The sequence below is a fragment of the Ambystoma mexicanum genome, chromosome 6p (assembly GCF_040938575.1).
Source record: "Ambystoma mexicanum isolate Mex_15411 chromosome 6p, UKY_AmexF1_1, whole genome shotgun sequence".
Taxonomy (NCBI): Eukaryota; Metazoa; Chordata; class Amphibia; order Caudata; family Ambystomatidae; genus Ambystoma; species Ambystoma mexicanum.
The window spans coordinates 1,128,231,336-1,128,252,291 of record NC_090935.1 but is presented as its reverse complement, the minus strand read 5'-3'; the positions used below and the strand labels follow the sequence as shown (position 1 = coordinate 1,128,252,291).

General features: G+C 40.9%; 1 protein-coding gene and 1 long non-coding RNA gene across 2 annotated transcripts in view; both read left to right on the top strand.

Moving 5' to 3' along the window:
- KCNV2 (potassium voltage-gated channel modifier subfamily V member 2) overlaps nucleotides 1–20,956 on the top strand; it is a 220,184-nt gene that overhangs the window by 93,916 nt on the left and 105,312 nt on the right. The window lies entirely within an intron of this gene.
- Nucleotides 13,456–15,282, top strand: LOC138510232 (uncharacterized). The gene is made up of 3 exons (XR_011280347.1): nucleotides 13,456–13,513; nucleotides 13,861–13,993; nucleotides 14,752–15,282. It is a non-coding gene; the product is annotated as an uncharacterized lncRNA (long non-coding RNA).

Genomic DNA, 20,956 nt, shown 5'->3' with positions numbered 1-20,956 from the left:
ACCTCATTACCCATTCCGAAGTGATATACTAACCTACCTACGTTGCCTCTTTGGCATAATGGTGTGCGGTAATGGCATCCTCCCCCCGCCCTCCGGTTAGGGAAGATAAGATAAGGAGGATGGGTTCCCTCTGTGGGATTGAAGTTTCCTGCTGCATATATGATTCCTAGTCATTTCCTTATGGTTCTGGGGCAAAGAGGCAAGTTTTGAGTAGTTTTCTGAATTGAAGATGATCTCTTGTGTTGCGTATATTTTTTGGTAGCTCATTCCAGGTTATTGGTGCCAGGTGAAAGATGATCCTCCAAATTTTCTGTTGTATTGTTTTGAAGAAACGAATATCCTATTTTGGCTCATAAAAGAAGCAACTATTAAGCGATCAACAATTTCGGGGCAAGATGTGAGCTTTATATGCAACAGATTGGATTTGAGTTTATTGAACAAAAAGGCTTTACAATAAAGGACTTAAGGTGGAAGGATCTGCAAATGACAATCATTTTTCACATTGTCCACTCCCCATAGATGCCCCCCATAATGTCAAATTTTATCTCATTGTTGATGCCTTGCTGTGATATCACGGATATGCTCATGGGTTGAGCAATGCGGAGACTCAGAGTTAAGACTGTTATCACTTTCCCCACCTGCCAGATTTGCTGGGTTTGTTGCGATGAATCATATCATCTTAACTCTGTCTTAACTAAAGTTTTTTCACTGAATTTCAAGATTTCTTTAATGCTGCCTCGATATATTATACAGCACAAGCAAGTCAGGGATCTCTGTCCCCTACAATGAATGTGGCGCACAATAAAACCACTTTTTATTTTTACAACATAGATTCTTTCTTAAGGAGGCCTTCAACTCGTCTCGCACCCAACCTCCACAAGCACCCCGTGTCACAGTAGACATGGAACCAGGCCGGTGTGTTATCAATTAATATTTTATTAATTTATGATTTTATGGGAAATTAGAATAAACAATTATGACAGCCACCAAGGTGTGGCAACACAAATTGCAGAGTCCTTTTTGGTCAAGCGGCACAGTGAGACAACTCAAATATATAGAGCACAAGAATTGACTTTATTTCTTTCACCACTATCATCAATGAACAGTTCAAAATACAGAGAAAATGGTACTTGAGTCCCAGCAACCCTCTCCACCCGTCCCCGTCTCCCCAAGACCTCCACTAGGCTTGTCAGTTTTGAGTGGAAGGCAGTGGCAAGGAATGGGAACACAAAGGTTAAAATCGGATTTTGAGGAGTGCTTGCAGAAACCATATGGGGAGCCAGCAATGAATGGGACAATTTGTTTTTAATTATTTGGCACAACTGCTATGGGTCAGACAGAAAGGACTTCGTACTGCTTATACTTAGAAGACAGGCAAGGCTTTAGAGAATACTGGCTAGCACACACAGGGAAAATCAATTTTAGGATATGCAACACATGGACAATGGAAAGAGAATGCAAATGGAATTCGTTTTCACAACACAATAGGGAAAGAGGAACAGAATAGAAAAACGGTTTTTAGGAGGTGAAGCTCAATTTCAATGGAAAAGAAAATGCAAATGGAATTCGTTTTTACTGAGGATGCAAATGACAGTCACGCTCTGGGCAATGCGGAACTTTCAATAGGAAAATCGTTTTTTTAGTTAAAATGACAGATGCAGGAAAATTGGTTTTCGGATTAGGATGGCAGAGCCAGGAGAAAATACAGTTGTAGATGGAAATTCATTTTGTAGGGCACAATTAAACACAGGGACACATTTGTTTTTCAGCTCACAATGGGATTGATTCTTTTGGGCAACACTTTTATGCCTATAACCATTCGCAAGGCACTGGGAAGAGATGGTGGATTTTGAATTTCCACGATACAGATCCCGTGAAATAAAGCGAGAAATTAATTGATTTACTTGTAAAAATATACTAAGGATCTACACAGGCAACTGGGGATTCTTCAGTGGGAAATTACTAAAATGCACAGGCAAAAAAAGATTTCTTCAATGGGAAAATGACTTAAATACACAGACAAATAAAGAATTCTTCAATAGGAAAATGTCTTAAATGCACAGACAAACAAAGGATTCTTCAAGGGGAAAATTACTTAAATGCACAGGCACTTGTTTTTTTTCAATGTGGCTTTTCTATGGGGTAAGCTTTAGGGCAGTGCTGTAAGAATATGTGGCTTATTCAATCTATGGCTTGGAGTATTTATACTTACAAGAGAGGGCTGGATGGGATACCAGGAAGCGCCAGCACACCACTGTTGGGACAGTCAAGGGGTCAGTCAATGATTCCTTCTGTCCTCCTAGCTACTAGACCTCCTGGTACCTCTGAAAGATTTAGGCCTCACTGCTTGGATGGTTCCAGATTTTAGAAGCAGCACACCTCAGGATTTAGTAGGAAGAGCCTTGATTTGAGGCAGAGGGAGTTATTTATAAGGCGAGTGACATCACTAGTGTGTCATAGTTCTCGCAGAATGGATTGGGCACTGTTCAAAAGTTCACTCCCATCTATGGGTTGATAGGTCCAGAAAATATAGGAGTGTTTTTGGAAACCAGGGGAGGAGACTCGTTTCTCATCTTACTCTGACAGGAGGGCTCGGTCTGGCTTGCGGACATAGAAATCTCGCTGTCTGACAAGTGCCCTTACTCTTTACATTTCAACACATATGACAGCATTTTTTAACACTACATTTTTCGGTGAATCAAATGACCCTACTTAAAAGTTTGTAGGTTATTCCATTTCAGAGCTACGGTTTTCCCTCATTTACTCCCAAACTATATCCGTGAAAAATATGGCGCTCTGTGGGCAGAATATGAATCATATTTTGCAGGTTTCCTCCAATTTTCATATCTCTCAACCACACCATGAGTGCCCCATGATGTTTTCCTAAATAACTTGGATAGGGTAGGCCCCACCAAAATCGTTTTTGGTTGACCAGAAGCAGTCAACTTTCACTTTTTCCAAAATCCTACCCTAATTATTGTTTCGACCAATATTGCCAAAGTTATACAATAAAAAGCATATCTCCCATTTTGCACAATGGGAGTGAAGCCGCTCCTTAACCCTGGCCCCCACCCTTGGGATGGGTCTGTTCCTGGCTGTGATGTCAAGAGGGTGGTCCTGTGTTTAGATTAGCCCAGGGCTTCAAAAGCTCATTTGCCAGCTACGGCCAGTTTTATTGCAGCCTAAGGGGGTTGGGTCATAAACTGCTGGAGAGCAGAGCTGCCCTATGTTGCCTCCACCACAATTCTGATCTCTTCTGGATTCAAGGTTATATTTCTAAGAGAAGCACTCATGCTTGAAGGGAAACCAGACACACATCCCCATGAGAACAGGCTTTAGAATCTAGTTTCACATTTGAAAACACAGCAGAGAAACGAAACCAAGATTAGGCCTGCCCCCTACTGAAAGCATTTTACTTTTAAATAAACCCTTGTAAATGCACACAATTTTAACATGCAAAACCCTTGCAAAGTAGTTCCCTGCACACAGTGGTTTCAGAAGGGCAACATAATTATATATTTAGAGACTTTAGTTGTACATCTGAATGCTCAGAGTGCCATTTTAAAGGCACAATTGCAATGGCACTTAGTGAACTTTCAGCCGTGAAAAAGTCTTTATTCTGCTGCAATTCAACATCGCTTTGTAGATTCTGTGAATTGTTTCCTCTGTGATAGGCTCATGATGGACAGAACCCAGTTCTTATATTACAAATCTTGTACACATTTTCATGAGCATGTCTTTAATTTAAAGGGAAAAATGGATTTACACATTGTCTTTAATGCTTCTGCCAAAATGCTATCTGACTCACTGTAGCTCACAATGCTGAAATCCCATTCAGGGTTCTGTAGACTGTAATTTCTGAGGATTTGCTTTTCCATAATTTGGCCACTTGTGTCTCATGTCTTTCCCTTAGCTGGGCAAGTGACATTTGTATAACTCTCCTGTTTTTGAGGCCCGAATTCACTCCTGTTTGCTTTGAAAGTGCAGGGCCTTATTTCCACATTAGTTCAAGTCAGGCCTTTCCTTTTGGGGAGCCCTCATAACTGACTCCGGCCTTTTATTCATGGCATCCAGGGCTCATTTCACCCCACAATGCTATATGACCATGGTCATCAACCATGGTAACTGTCTATGTTGCACCAATTACTAAACACACATCGGCAAAGCCAAGAGTTGTGGCTCTTGTATAGGCATTAGAAAGGCATTTGCTACGACCGCCATAATATGCAGAGATTCTAACAGCAGTTGACATCTGTTGCCATCTTACAGCAAGGTTATATTGTTATGGCAGTGCCTGGAAGATGCTGGTACCATGTCTACACAAAGCTGTTTTTATTTGTCAATGCTTGTTTTAAGTGTTATTTGATATGCTTTGCAGCACATTTCAATATGCTAAATGTAGGATTTCTTTGTTGCCAATGCAAACTGGTCATAAGCAAGATAATATGACTGCCTCTGCCAATGTGAGGCAAAACTGTCATGAATAAATCTATTCTTGTGATTAATACAAGCCATTGTTTCCCCTACATACCGGCTTTCACAAAGCAAAGGGGTATAGGAAGTATCTGGGTGGGGACTAAATAAAGCGTATATGTGTGATCTTGTGCACATTTCACATGAATGAACTAACAAGACCCATTGGATACATTATGTCAATTGGGAAACATAAAGTTAATTTAATTAGCACTTTTCATAACACTTAATGGTAATAAAACTATAGATGCAAATATAAATCAGCCACTATGGCAGTCAGGGGCTGCAACATTCAGCTAATTTTTATCCTGCGTCAGAGAATCGAAGGTCACAGCTTAAATATAAACAAACTTGCAGAGTTAAACAACCCCTGTGCACACTTCAAACAGCCAGACAGAAGATTTTAATGAACTGCGAAGGGAAAAGCCATCAAGTTAATTTGCATGTACATAAGCGCTTAAGATAAACTACAAAATTGAAAAGTAGCATTGCCAAGCTCTCAAACATAATAAAAAATATGTTTTAAATCAGATGGCCCATACATCCGATTTTGGTGATATGCTACCAGAGTTAATAAGTAGAAATGTTTTAACCAACCTTCACACCTGTTCACAATATGATATCACAAATGTAAACAATGCAGATTAGCAATTTGAGTTAAATTAACGTTGTATGAAGTGAACACGATATAATCAACAACAACAATGTTTTTAATCTGATAGTTAAAATACATCTGCCCTGATAAGATAGTATAGTGATTTAACAAACATAAGTCACAGAGCAGACCCTGATAAGAAAGCAGAAGAAAAAAGATGCTGGGTTCCACAATGCAGTGGCAGGCAGAGAGAGCGCCTTTAGAAGAGCAACTGAGATTAAATGATGAATACAGTAGCTAGCAGCTCCAGGGAGAACTCCGGTCTTACCTACAAATTCGGTATGTCACATGCAGCTGAATTAGAACATTGTTTACTTCAAATTTTTATTACAAAGCTATTGAAAGGCAAAGCATAAACAAAATATTCTGGTTTCTTAAATTTGAATCAGAAGAGCCCATTTTAATTTGTAAAAGTATTTATCTAAGCTGAGCTGGGAGACAACTAGTGTAATGCCTGCACAAAATACGTAACAATTAGCATAGTTATATTAATAAAATGACCAGTTAGGGGAATCTGAACAGAGAGAAACACACATTTTGTGGATAAAATTCATTATCAGAAATATTTTACATTTTAGAAGCAACTAAATTGGGTTTTGTAGTAGCCTGCAAGAATGTTCTGTTGAGTTGATCACAAATTGCAATACCATTGTTTTAGAAATCAGTGCTAGTATTTAGTGAAATACCGAGCAACAATGCTAATCACATTAGTGGAAAGAATAACCAAGCATTGATGAATGGCATCATTTGATTTTAGTGAATAGTAATGCTTAAACTGCTAAATTGAACTAAACTGCTTTTCAATAAATAATTAAAAGATATCGACATTGTGTTTTGCTGACACCTTCATGCTCTAAGAGACTTGACAAAGAGTTGAATGCATATTATTATTTGTTAAGCAATAATATACAAAGAAAATATGTGCTCATGATACAATGATTAAGAGTCTCACTTGCCCCATTTATTCAAATGGTACTCACCTTTTTGACCAAAAGTAAAATTAATTAATTAATTAAAAAGGTTGAAAAACCTTTTAGTCATTTTTTACCACAAATATGTATATGGCAGGTTTGGGGTTAGTATATAGTAAGGAGATGGGGGTAGGAGAGAGGAAGGGTGTGGGGCGTTTCCCCCATATTTTGCGGTAAAGATTCAGTAAAACAGCGTCAACCCATTTCCTTTCAAACAAAAAAATGTGTTGTTCTACCTTCAAACCATTCGAACAGCCTGGTGTGTAGGGCTAGAGCATAGTAAAGGATACTTTGAGGGAAGGAGTGCATAGACTAATTGATCACATACTCAATTTCTCTGTTTTTGTCAATTGGATTAGCAGAGTTTTGCATTATAACCCTTGAGAAGACTTTTCCTCAAAACTGAGTTTTCATAATAGCCAGGAAGGGAGAAATCTGAATGAGAAGCCTTTGTAATTAAGAATTCTTTGTAATCTTCAAACTGGAGGGAGTCCCTTTCTTCAGTTTAAGAGGTCAAAGATCACCAAGGTTAAAATACACGTCTTGGTACCCTCTGTGAATTGAGCCAATTGATTGTTACCCTATAGACATAAAGCAAGCCCGCCCACTCAAAGGAAATAATACATCTCCCTCTGGTACCAACAGATGTCTAATTAGAAATACCTTCAAAGTTAGGCATAGAGATAAAAAGCACTCTCTACTGAGGGAATGATATGATAGGTTATTTATAACACGCTTAATACCCAGAGGGTTCTAAGCTCAGACTCGGGGATCGAACATGTGTTGCTTCCAAGGTGAGCACGTTGCCGCTGAGCTATCCTCCCGAGATAAGGAACAAGAGGGACTGCACTGTTCTACATAAGAATGTAGGTGTACATATCTAGAATATAAACACTAGATGAAAAAGGCTTCTCAGCATAATGAAATCAATAGCGAATTAGCATTCATATGGGTTAGCCAGTGAACACATGTTTACCTGTTTAAAAACACCTAATGGGAAACACAAAACTAAATTTGGCACAATACTCTTCAGAAGAGATATACATCAAATTGTATTGAATCCAAAAGACTTTCCAATATCAACGCTGAAATATTCTGATGCACTCAAATGGTTCTCTGGAACCGTAACGTTGATGGTTTAATTTTCCTGCAATCAGACTGATGGTGCTAGACTTAAATGGCTTAATATATAAAGCCGTGCCTAAAAGCCCTGCGCCTACATCCCTAAGAGCGGAAGAGGATGCTAGATTCCGTAGATAAAACACTCACAGGGTTAAAATCAAATGACCAACGTGAAGGGGAACCAAGGGGGTTTTCAATTAAGGTGGACAAAATGAAAATCTCCCTAGAAAGTGATGAAACAAATTCTCTAATGAAATTAATAAACTAGCAAAGGGACAGAAAGCTTTTGCCCAACAAAAAAGATGAGATAAAATTGATAAAATGTTATATCAATGTTACGAAATGTGCTTTATGACTGACCGACCTAATGGCCCACTTACCCTTTTAGATGGTCAAAGATTAAAGTATTCTAGAGCTTCGAGTATTTAGAAATAGCTTTCAAAAGTCGCTTAACTTGGAAGGATAACCTAACCATTCAAAGGCGGACAATTTCGACATGTTGCTGCTTAGTCCCATTCTGTTTTTATTTTCTCTGTGGTCAGGCCAAGGGGATAATTTAACCTCATTTTTTGATTAAACATGTGCTGTCTTTGGGTAACCACCATGAGTCAAATGTCGCTTGGAAGGGTGGGCTAGCAAGATGGTTTCATAAACCCACCTAGTAGTGCCGCAGCTCCAGTGAAAGTATTAAAACATAGGTTCCTGATGCTCTGGGGCAGTAAGAGGGGGATCTCGCTATTTTGAAGTCTTCTGTAAGGAAATATCTCCCTTTGTCGGGATGGCCAGGTACCTTGTTCTGGTAACTGATATTTACCATTGGTCTCTACAGAATCTTTGGTATACTACACTGTTTCACGCGACGCAACATGTTATAAGAGTTTTGGGCGTTTTGGGCATTTATTGCATTGATGACATCAAGACGCTTTTCAGACATTTTTCGGAGTTACTTCTGTCCGGTTTTGTTGTATACTGTGTTGCCGCCCACTCTTTCATAGATATTTATCGCGTTTGTTTGCTACGTTTGTTTGCTAACTTCATAGGCACCAATTAACGCCGGCGAGGAGGCACATTCGCAGCAATCATCACCGCACATTTGATTTCTCTTAACTCCGCTCGACTCAGCACGGCTATGCCCAAATGCAAACAAGCGTTTTGCTTATATTGTTAAGACAAGTAAGTGCCTTTTTGTACTCCATTTGTCATTCTCTCTTCTGCCTACTTTTGGTAGAAGTTGTGGCGGTCCTTACCAGTGAATGTCCCAATTGAGTCAAACTTGCTATACACACACTTTTTCTGTTCCTTTCTTGCAGGGTGCACTTCTATTGTCAGTATTTGATATCGCTTGTGTATGGTCATTGCTTTCGATTATCCATACCATCCTACTGACCAGTATTCGTCCTGCAGCAGTGTAAATTGAGCTTTTGAATTACTTTAGTGAGCAGATTTAGTACAGCTACACACCGTCTACGTTCTTTTATCTTTATTTTTGCTATATGGGTGAGGATGTCCATCACTACAGGGTCTTTATCAGCAGTCCTTGTTTGCTTCATCTCATCTATGTTTCATCATTTTATATATATGAAGTAGAAATTTGTTACCTATCTAAACCGAAGGTAGTCTGTCACTCTTACATCTCGAGTGACTTCCAACTATCGGTGTAACTAGCTAGTACACCTAATGATATTTTACACCATCTTTAGGGATATTTCTTTTCACTCTTGTGCACAGTACATTGGGCGAGAACAAAATTTATATAGTTCTGAGCTCTGTTGGTCCGACCAAACTTTTTTGTGACCGTATTCAGGTGAATGTGTGCTTTGTTAGGTCATTTGACCTTTGTAGCTCGCTCATTTATAGAGCGTAGTAGATACATACTGAACTCGTTAAATTTATTTGGTATGAGATCAGTAACTTTTGCTTTCTTATTTAGGTGTCAGGCTAAGGCAGTTGTACACAATGTATTGCGACAATACGGTACCATTCTGCTCCGAAGACTTCAGACCTTCTTTATCCCTGATGAATTTTCACATAAATAGTTCAATAATGAAGATGGAAAGAAACATGTCCGTCTTTTGATTGGTCTTTTGATTTTTGTCCTGATATATTACTAATTAATGTGACAAGTCAAGTTTTCTAGTTTTGGGAAACTTCATATTTAGCAGTACAGTGCTGTTTGTCACTGGCTAGATTCTGTGAATGGTGCTAAAAAGAAATGTGTGATAGAACATTTTTATGCTTATGTTTATGTATTTCTTTGACAACCATTGTATTTTAGGTGTGTATGAGTGTAGTATGGATGGAGTAGTTGGTGATGTGAGTGGTTCTGGGTCTGTTCCACTATGTGTGGTGAATGCTATTATGAATTATCATGTCAATATGAATTATTAGGTGCATTGCATCTTATTGTGGTTTATCCTTTTTTCTATTTTTTCTATTTTTGGATAGATTATGAAATTTTATAATCCTTATGGTATTTTTTAATAAATGAATAAATGTATTTGACTAATATGTTTCTGGATGTGAATTGAATCCTTTCACTTCCCATTGAGTGATGTGTGTACTTAGTTGTGTTGATAACAGATTGTATTAAGAAATGTGTTCTGTCCTGTCTTTCACCTAAATAAGTTTGCTTATCCCGGCCTCCTAGTTGTTTTTTATACACTTCTTCTTTCCAGGTACGGCCGTGGATACACTTGGCCTGGAGTCCCCATTCTAGTGTTTTTGCTTTTTAACACGGCTATCAGTCGTAGGACATTATATTCGCCGTTACATGTCTGATTGTTAAAGAGTGAATTATCCCTATTATATGGTGTTACATATCTGTCTGAGTTTATAGCTCAGTCTTTCCCCCATATTATTGCAATATGGCAGCAGACAAAAGATGCAGCTACGATGATAAATATGTCACCGATCTACTAGCTAGGTCTTCTTTGTTTTCTAATGAGGGTGAGAGTTCCCCCCTAACCAACATCAGTAATTGGGACGAGTTGTTCCAAATGAAGAAACGATTGATACGTACAGAACTCCACAGCACAATTATGTTAGAATATCTGAGGAATGGAGTATTACCACAAGGACTCATTGTGAGAAACGAGCCCAGATTGATCTTAGATAATAAGGAGTTCATTGTCAGATGGAGCTACATTGCGAACAAATGTGGGCGTGATTGGCTGATTTTAATAATAGATACAGCCAAAGAGATGACCGAAAAACAAACTGTAGAACTGGCTAAATTGTAAGAAGAAATTAAAAAGTTAGTCTCTATAGAGGCCTTCACCAAGAGACTCGATCAAATCATCAAAGAGATGAATGATTTTAAAGAATCCACGGTGAGGGATAGGATTAGAAGACTAAAAAAGGACATAGCCGATAACAAACATGAGAAAGCCTTCCGTTACACACAAGAACGCTATGTCCCTGACCAACAATATGATGGAGCTCAGAGAACAAACAAGAAAAACGTTTGATTTGCCAATACATATTACAGTTCACATAGCTCAGATGAGGATGGTTTCCAACAGGATCCCAATTATAGATTTTAAAGACGAGGCTCCGGCAGAGGTGGCAACAACAGACGTAGAGCTCAGAATTTCCTCCCAACACAACAAGGACGTGGTCCCTCTGCTGATTTTTTAGACCAGGACATGTCGACATGGGATTACGAACCCAGGGTGACCAGGAGCAACACAGCCTATTAATAAATCTCCCCTCATATACACCTACTGAGGTTGAGAAAACAGTGCTGGAAAAAGGATTTGGGTTTGCTCCTACTGCCACCTATGACCGTTTCAACTCACGCCTTGAAGTACAGAGTCTTTTCAGGAAAATACACTTGGAACAATACTTCAAGGATAATCCGTTTGAGATGGACCAGGTTACTAGTGGTCTTCACAACCCTTCTACTTTCTGCCCCCCTATCTCTAGCCATAGTCCAGAGTCGTTGGTCTTTGAACGGAGAGTATTGGCCAGGCACGGCCGTCCGAACTGGATCGCTTAGACGGGTCAGAAATAGCACACACTTTCCAAAATTGCTCTCATTTACAACGTCAAGCCATTATTGCACTTAAAAACAACAAGTCAGTTGTAATTCAAAATGCCGATAAAGGCGATGCTATCGTTTTGCTTGACCATGTTGATTACATTTCTGAATGCAACAGACAGCTGGCAGATACCAGCTTTTATAGGCCACTTACTACTGACCCCACTGCACGATTAAAATCATTGATCACCATGAAGGTAGAGAAGGCAAGAGACAGAAAATGGATTACTAACAAAGAAGCTGTATTTCTGGTCAAAAGCAATCCCAGTGTCCCAGAATTTTATATTTTACCCAAGGTTCACAAGACATTGGTTAATCCACCTGGAAGACCGATCGTATCGAGGACTAATTCTCTATTGGAACCTCTAGCAAAATTTGCAGATTCCTTTTTGAAGGGTTATGTGACAGAGATGCACTTGTTTATACAAGACTCAACCAGTGTCATCTACCTCATTGAACACTTTCCATTTAACAGTAGTGAAGACATATTGGTCACTTTGGACATTGTTTCTTTATATACGAAGATTCCACAGTCATCTACTCTCGACATGATTGAAGAACTATTGCTTGCTAAACCCACACCACGTATTACTCCCAATTCTTTTATACTTTGGTGTACCTCATTAGCTTTAACAGAGAATTACTTTAAATTCAACAATGATTATTTTCAACAGATCCATGGCATGGCCATGGCATCAGCGGTGGCCCCCACTTTGGCTAATCTTTATGTTGATTCAGTTGAACAACAAAGCATTTATAGTGAGGATAATACCTTCCGCCATCATCAGATTTTATGGAAAAGGTACATCGATGATGTGTTGATGATCTGGCACAGAGATGAACAACAACTGTTGACATTTTTTGATTGGCTTAACGGTATGAATCCGTTCTTACAGTTTACCATCCATCACGACAGGCACAAGATTGACTTCTTAGACTTAATGATCGCAGTGAATAACATCAATAATACTCTACAAGTCAAACCTTTCCATAAACCAACTGATCGTAATTCTCTATTAAGATTTGACAGTTTCCACCCTAAAACACTTTGTGACAACCTGCCCTTTGGCCAATTTTTGAGGTTGAAGAGAAACAGCACCAACCCTGGCATATTTCGGGAGGAAGCTGGGATTCTGAGTGAGAACCTCATCCAAAGGGGGTAACCCCAGAGGATTGTTAAGCGGTCTTTGAAAAGGGCCTCTAATAACCATCGACAAACTCTATTGGAGTATAAGAAAAAATCACCCTCATCTGATCCGGATGGATTAGTGTTTGTGAGTACTTACAGTCCATTGTCTCACACGATTGTAAGAATCATCAGGAAGAATTGGCATATTCTATCAAAAGGCAATAATCCTATTCCTGCTCCTAGATGTGCGTTTAAACGTGGACGCAATCTAAAAGAATTGATAACAAGGAAAGATATCAGCGACCAGTCGGCTTCTCAAAAAGCCATTACTGAACAACGGGGCTTAGATAGACCGAGCGGCCATGCCCCGTGTGGCATGTGCAAGTGTTGTTCCTCCACTAAACGTAGTACGTTTGTGGAAATAGGCTTAACTAAACTTTGGCAACAGAAGTCGTTCACCAATTGCAACACCAGTGGCGTTATATATGCCATTTGGTGTTCCTGCCCAAAATTGTACATTGGACAGACTGAACGAAAAGTGAAGACATGAATAACTGAGCACAAGAGCTGCATCAGGAATACAAATGTTACAGCCCCATGTCCGGGCATTTTGTGGCTAATAACCATGATTGTGAAGATTTAAAATGGACAATTTTGAAGAAAGTACGGACTGCTAATGGTTGCAATACGAGCAGAAGTATTCTGGTGAGAGAAGAAATTAGGTTAATATTTCTAGCCAACAGTCATCAGATTGGTCTTAACGAGCAGTTTGATTTGGTCTTGTAACTACAGTTTGCAGATCGAGTAAAGTGTTACCTTTATTATCATCTCCTGCTCTTTTTCCGATTGGGACTTTAACCAGTTTTAAAACAGTCCGTTATGTGTATTGGCCGTGTTCTCATTGTGCGTTTTATGCTCCGCTCCACTGTGCACTTACCATATTTCTTCAGTTACTCCAATATGGCAGCTCGAACAAGCCATTATCCTGCTGCATCATGTGACATGAGCTTTGGTCCCTGACCATATATATAGAACAGCCACACGCACTTTCATTAGTCCTTCCACTATTTTTTAGAGGAACCCTTTGCTCTGACTACGGACACTGGTCCTGCGATTTGCTCCCGGTGAGTACTGTGTGTTACTAATGGTATTGGGGCTATTTATAGGCTGTCTGATTTATCAGCTTTACGAGCCCTAATTGGTACGACCGTTGAGTCACTTTGTGATTATAGATTGTGTGTGCAGCCGTCAGCGGCACACAGTCACAGCGTTTAGTGTTTGAATCTTTGGTATACTACACTATTTCACGAGACACGACATGTTATAAGAGATTTGGGCGTTTATTGCATTGACGACATCAGGACGCTTTTCAGACATTTTTTCAGAGTTACTTCTCTCCAGTTTTGTTGTATACTGTGTTGCCGCCCACTCTTTCATGGATACTTATCGCGTTTGTTTGCTAACTTCATAGGCACCAATTAACGTCGCCGAGGAGGCACATTCGCAGCAATCATCACCGCGCATTTGATTTCTCTTAACTCCGCTCGACTCAGCACGGCTATGCCCAAATGCAAACAAGCGTTTTGCTTATATTGTTAAGACAAGTAAGTGCCTTTTTGTACTCCATTTGTCATTCTCTCTTCTGCCTACTTTTGGTAGAAGTTGTGGCGGTCCTTACCAGCGAATGTCCCAATTGAGTCACACTTGCTATACACACACTTTTTCTGTTCCTTTCTTGCAGGGTGCACTTCTATTGTCAGTATTTGATATCTCTTGTGTATGGTACATTGCTTTCGATTATCCATACCATCCTACTGACCAGTATTCGTCCTGCAGCAGTGTAAATTGAGCTTTTGAATTACTTTAGTGAGCAGATTTAGTACAGCTACACACCGTCTACGTTCTTTTATCTTTATTTTTGCTATATGGATGAGGATGTCCATCACTACAGGGTATTTATCAGCAGTCCTTGTTTGCTTCATCTCATCTATGTTTCATCATTTTATATATATGAAGTAGAAATTTGTTACCTATCTAAACCGAAGGTAGTCTGTCACTCTTACATCTCGAGTGACTTCCAACTATCGGTGTAACTAGCTAGTACACCTAGTGATATTTTACACCATCTTTAGGGATATTTCTTTTCACTCTTGTGCACAGTACATTGGGCGAGAACAAAATGTATATAGTTCTGAGCTCTGTTGGTCCGACCAATCTTTTTCGTGACCATATTCAGGTGAATGTGTGCTTTGTTAGGTCATTTGACCTTTGTAGCTCGCTCATTTATAGAGCGCAGTAGATACATACTGAACTCGTTAAATTTATTTGGTATGAGATCAGTAACTTTTGCTTTCTTATTTAGGTGTCAGGCTAAGGCAGTTGTACACAGTGTATTGCGACAATCCAGTACCATTCGGCTCCGAAGACTTCAGACCTTCTTTATCCCTGATGAATTTCCACATAAATAGTTCAATAATGAAGATGAAAAGAAACATGTCAGTCTTTCGATTGGTCTTTTGATTTCTGTCCTGATGTATTATTAATTAATGTGACAAGTCAAGTTTTCTAGTTTTGGGAAACTTCATATTTAGCAGTACAGTGCTGTTTGTCACTGGCTAGATTCTGTGAATGGTGCTAAAAAAATGTGTGATAGAACATTTTTATGCTTATGTTTATGTATTTCTTTGACAACCATTGTATTTTAGGTGTGTATGAGTGTAGTATGGATGGAGTAGTTGGTGATGTGAGTGGTTCTGGGTCTGTTCCACTATGTGTGGTGAATGCTATTATGAATTATCATGTCAATATGAATTATTAGGTGCATTGCATCTTATTGTGGTTTATCCTTTTTTCTATTTTTTCTATTTTTTGATACATTATGAGATTTTATAATCGTTATGGTATATTTTAATAAATGAATACATTTATTTTACTAATATGTTTATGGATGTGAATTGAATCCTTTCACCTCCCATTGAGTGATGTTGTGCTGATAACAGGTTGTATTAAGTCATTTTTCCTGTCCTGCCTTTCACCTAAATAAGTTTGCTTATCCCGGCCTCCTAGTTGTTTTTTATACACTTCTTCTTCCCAGGCACGGCCGTGGATACACTTGGCCTGGAGTCGCCATTCTAGTGTTTTTGCTCTACAGAACCGAGGCAGACCAAAGGCCCTACATGTTAAAGCAGTGACTGGCAACTGGTCTGGCATGGGGTTCGCAAACAAAATCTGCTTTTTTTCTGGTACCATAGAATCTTTGGCACACTTTTTGTCCCCTTTATAATGACTTGTGTAAACAATATCTCTGAACTGGGACTTGGTTTTAATTGCTGGAAACCTGCTTCCATGTTACTATCAAGTTCACCAGATGCTACCAGCTCCTTTACATGTGCATTCTACATAGAAAGCGCCTGGAAAAGAAGACCTTCCTTTCATCTGCCGGTGGTGTGTATTAATTATCATTTTAGGACAACGGTTTGGGGATTTTGCAACTTGTTGGGTTTTATTCGACCCGGGATTTGATTGTTGCTGCTTTTGATGCTGTTGTGTTATGTTTTGTTTTACGAATCCGAAATTCTCAAACGAAATCAATGAAATGTTACATCTTCTACAAAGGGCTGAGGCTCAAAGATTAATTTTAAACGTCCGTGAGAAACCTCTCTGCATACGAAGAGTTGCTGGCCTTGACTGAATCCAGGGTATTAAGCGGATTAGAGACGGTTGGGAGAAATAGTGCCTTGGTAAAGTGTGAGCCAAAACGAATCTAAAGACGTGGAAGGCGACTCAACTTCGTCGCAGGGTTGAGTTCTGGGTAGGTGACAGACACACAATCCACTAAACACTCAAGGCAGGGTGCAATTTGGTTTAAGGAGGCAAGCTAAAGTTAGCATTTTTAATTTTTACTTTAACTAAAGTGTATGCACCGGTCCAGACACTTATTTCTCAGATAAATGAAAAAAGAGGCATTCCCACAGTATTTCGTATTCTAAGATTGCACTGGATTTTATTTCAATTAATGCATAATTCAATTTATACAGCCCTTTCAACTTTCTGCAATAACATTTTCTATAGCCTGATCTCTGAAAACCACCTAAGGCTGAAATGAAAGAATCTTGCTTCCTATTGCTTCCTCTTTGTTTCTGAGCACATGTCGCACACTCTGATGCAAAGCTAGGGGACGTTTGTATCCATACCTTGGTCATAGTTTTATTAACGGTATTTATACATTGTTTTGCTGCCGGGCTAGCGTTGCACATACCCCATTGGCACTCAGCGCAGTCCAGGAGCAGTGTCACACTGAAAGGCACAGCCTTGCTGCGTAGTCGTAATGCACAGGAATAACAGAAGGCCTAGGCTGGTGTTGAAATGTACTTAGACAGTAAAGTGCTTACCTCGTACTCCGTGCAACCTGCAGGCACAGTCTGGAACCTCGGCAGGCCTACTCAGCCCCTCAGCTTTCCCAAGTTACTAAATTGATTAGAATGAATGTGAACACGAATGTACAGCTATTCTTCTAAGGGTGCTGCTACATGGATTACCAATGCTTTGAATAATAAGGTAGATTACATTTTTATGTTGTGCTTCAAAAATCAAGGCTCTTCGTGGTGCTACACTGTCCTCCTTTGAACGCTCGTACACAAGACATGTATTGTGATCTTTGGCAGGCTTAACTGAAGATGCCCACGTAGGCCAAGAATAAACAGTTAGATTTTCCACGTGGCACATATATGTGTGTTGTAATTTGAGGGGATGAGGAAGGTGATAAGTGTGCCCCTCAACTCCCAGGGACCCCTGTCAAAAGGAGGGGGTAGGGAGTCAAGACTGGCCCTGGAAATGTTTTTCAAAGGGATGTATATGGTTTGGCCGTGGAACAATTTTTCGGCCACAAAGCCAATTTTGCTGCGGCCAAATCTGGCCGAACTGAAACCCACCCCCTTCTTACCTTTTAGGCGTCCTCTCATCTTCTGACCCTGCGGCGTCGGATCGGTCCCTCCTATGTGGGTCGGATCCAAAGCCGCAGGGTCCGCTTTTCTTTCTTTTCTTTCCATCCCCTGCCTACAATCCTCCGGAAGCGGAGAACACCCCTGCTACCCCCAAAGGCCATCACTACCAAACATGGGGAGTGGGGGATACCCCGGCTCCCCGTGTTTGGTAGTGATTACCCAAATTGATTGTTTCCAAACGATCGAATGGTACTGGCCGAATCGGCCAGATGTACTATACGGTCAATTGGAAACGATCAATTTGGGTACTACCTTTCAAAGTGACCCCATCTTGCACTGTGTGAGCAAGCCCACCCTCCTTAGGCATGGTTGAGGGGCATGGGGGATTCTTCCAAAGGAAATAGTGAATTTTAAAGCACATTTGCACCTACACAGGGATTAAAAAGTAGTTAAACATAAAACAAAACGAATATATAACATTTCTGATGAGTGGAGAATAACATACTGAAAGCTTCATAACCACATCTGTACTTCAAAGGGATGTTGGAGATGAGAGAGGGAATGAATGGGCAGGGTCCCTGGGACAGAGGGTGGGAGGCGCAGACAACCAGGGTACCCACAGAAGAGAGGTCCGTGGCACACAGACCCACAGCGACATGTCCATTCATTGTAGTTCTAGGCCTGCCCAACCCTGCAGCCAAGGCATATCCTTTGGAAATGCAAGTCTGAACCCCCGTAAGCCCATCAGTGAAAGGATCAACCCTGCTGCCCTGGCACTGTGTGAGCTTGCAAAGGTAAATACAAGCTAGGTTAGGCACGCAAATAAAATAATAAATGAATTATTATGTAATTACCACAATAACTATAGTTACCATCTGCGCCCGAATGTAGTTAAGTCTGTTTGGTGCGCGTAAGAAATATCTAAAACCAAATATCCGAAACCAAAACAAAATACACCTCCAACCCGGAAAGGCCTGCTCTCCAAGCGCACACGTGACAGGGGTCACAGCGTTGCTCCATGCGTCATAGAGCAGCTTGAGGTTTTAGGGCTCCTGTGTAAGGTGGTCTAGGAAGTAATAAACACATGCCTCTGTAATCCTGGTGTAGTCGCATCTTCGACTCACGCCAGGCCCGACGTGGCATTTCCGTGGTTAATAAGTGGTCTGGGTATTAACGTATGTAACATTTAGTACAGTGCTCCGTAAATAAACCCTGCCCCAAACCCCTACACGCTTATAAAGTAAAGAAATTGGCTGGCCGCTTCCACCATGCCAACACATAGGCAAAGTCACAGCATTGTTGCATAACTTGAAAAGCCTTGGAAAACACACCTTGTAGCATTGCGAGTTAAGCGCTAGCCTTCGACGTTCATCTCTGTGCAAAATACCGTACGCCCTTGTTAGAGTCCCCCTCGATTTTACATCCCAATAAAAGTAGTGCGTGCACCTCGACGGTGTATAGGCATACCTGGCATAACATGTAAGGAGCTTGGCATTTAATAGGACTTGTAGACATATGATATGAGTACCCGAGCATTCTTCAATGCTCGAATATGGCCGTTTGATGTCAATATCTTGCATGTGATTGGAATATCTGGGCATATGGGGGAATTGCTGCTAACACAGAAAACAATTGCACGCTACAGAAACAAACACGTTTGTCTTTGGTTTTCTTTGCAGATATGTGTAGTTCTTTTAATGGCCTTTTCCAGGTTTGTTTTCACACGTGGAGAGCATGTGGAGGCATTAAACCTCAGCAGTGAATAGTATCATCAAACTACTGAACACATGAAGCTCGATCTTTCTCGTGAACAAAACAAAATCAACGTTTTGAATGGGTTTCCTTTAAGTAATTTCCACAACGTGTGCCGGCATTAGGCCTTAACCTGAGCCACAGACAATTACCAGAGCTGGAAATGTCCGGCCACGCAGAGGCGTAGTCCTATTAGCACCCACTAAAGCTTTGAGAAACGGTGTGATTGGCGTTTCTCCACTTTAAAAAACTATAGGACAAAATGGCAACCATGGACAGAAGGAGGAGGGAACTACATGTAGCATAGCCCACCTTTTGAGCTTCCAGATTGGTTGGTAGGCTCCACTTTCCCTCTGACATGTGCTTAGATTATTATTCATGAGCGTAGCTTGGAGCCAGAGCGTGGTGGATGGCTCTGTGGTTGCTCCCGGCTTGGGCCCAGCGACTATGCCCTGAATCTACTGCTTATGAGAGTGGTGCGCCCTCGGCCACGGGGTGGACCGGGTGAGGCCCACATGAGTTACCGGAGGAGGTTTCACCATCTCCAGTGAGAATTGGGCAACCAAAGATGGCATTGCGGAAAAGCAAGATGGCGCACTCCCCCATAAAGAATCCCTCACAGTCTTTATCCACAAGCCAGGGAAAGACCACACGGATTGTAGCGCGTGTAGGCCTACAACAATCCGGAATAACGATGCAAACAATTTCTCAAATTCTAGCCCTCAGGTTCATGGAGATACTGCGTCTGTTAGTGGATGCAGATCAGACTGGGTTCGTAACCAGCCGGAGCACTCATGATAACATGAGGCGGGTCCTGAATCTTATTGAAACGGCCTCCATAACGAACACAGACTGGGCATCATTTCCCTTGATGGGCACAAGGCGTTGATTTAGTGGACTGGGGCTACATTGGGAAGGTTCTCACACACTATGGAGAGGGTCCTAATTTTAAGAGGTGGGTGTTAGCCAACTATCAGCATCCCTCTACGCCACTTAGAATTAATGGGGTGATGTCTCTGAAAATTGGGATCTCCCGGGGTACGGGTTAGGGCTGTCCCCTACTCCCCTCTTATTTGCTTTTTCTAAGGAGCCATTTGCCACCAAAATTGGTTCCAATAAATAAATTCAGGGGATCTAGTTGGGAGGCAAAACTTAGAAAATGTTGCGCCGTATTGGTCTCACTCAAACATGTCAGCTCTTTCCTTAAAAAAGCCCTGAGTGAAATAAAACAATGTGGCCAGGCCGATGGGTTTGTGGTGAACTACGCTAAATCGAGCGCCATGGGTGTTCACGTGTCAAAACGACACCTAGGGGAAATTAGCGAGAGTGAGTCCTATATCATGGGCAATCCGAGTATCACTTACTTGGGAGTCCACATTCTGAATAAATCTATGCGTCTATACCAATGCAATTACCCACAATTATTTCAAGTCCTGTTGGAGGATGTGGATCGCTGGCACAAACAGAAGGTTTCCTGGTTTGGTAGGATCACGTCTGTCAAAATGAATCTCATTCCTAGACTCCTTTATCACGGTCTCGACTTGCCAGTCAAAATACCTGATGCAGATCTGGGGAAATTGAAGAAGGGGATCATGGCTTTTATATGGGTCAAGAAAAAAGCCCTGTATCTCCAGGAAGATGATGCTCCAGGGGTCAAACGTGGGGGTCTTGGTGTCACTGACATTTTCAGATACAACCTTGATGCTCAATTATCTCACATGTTCACATGGCTAGCGATAAAGGAATCTCCCAAATGGAAACCAACAGAAGAAACCTGGGCTTCGACCCACTATCACTCCTTCCCCACCTGAAAGCTGCCCTCAAATTTCTGGGTGCCAGGCCGCTCACATCCACCACCACTACCATTTATTA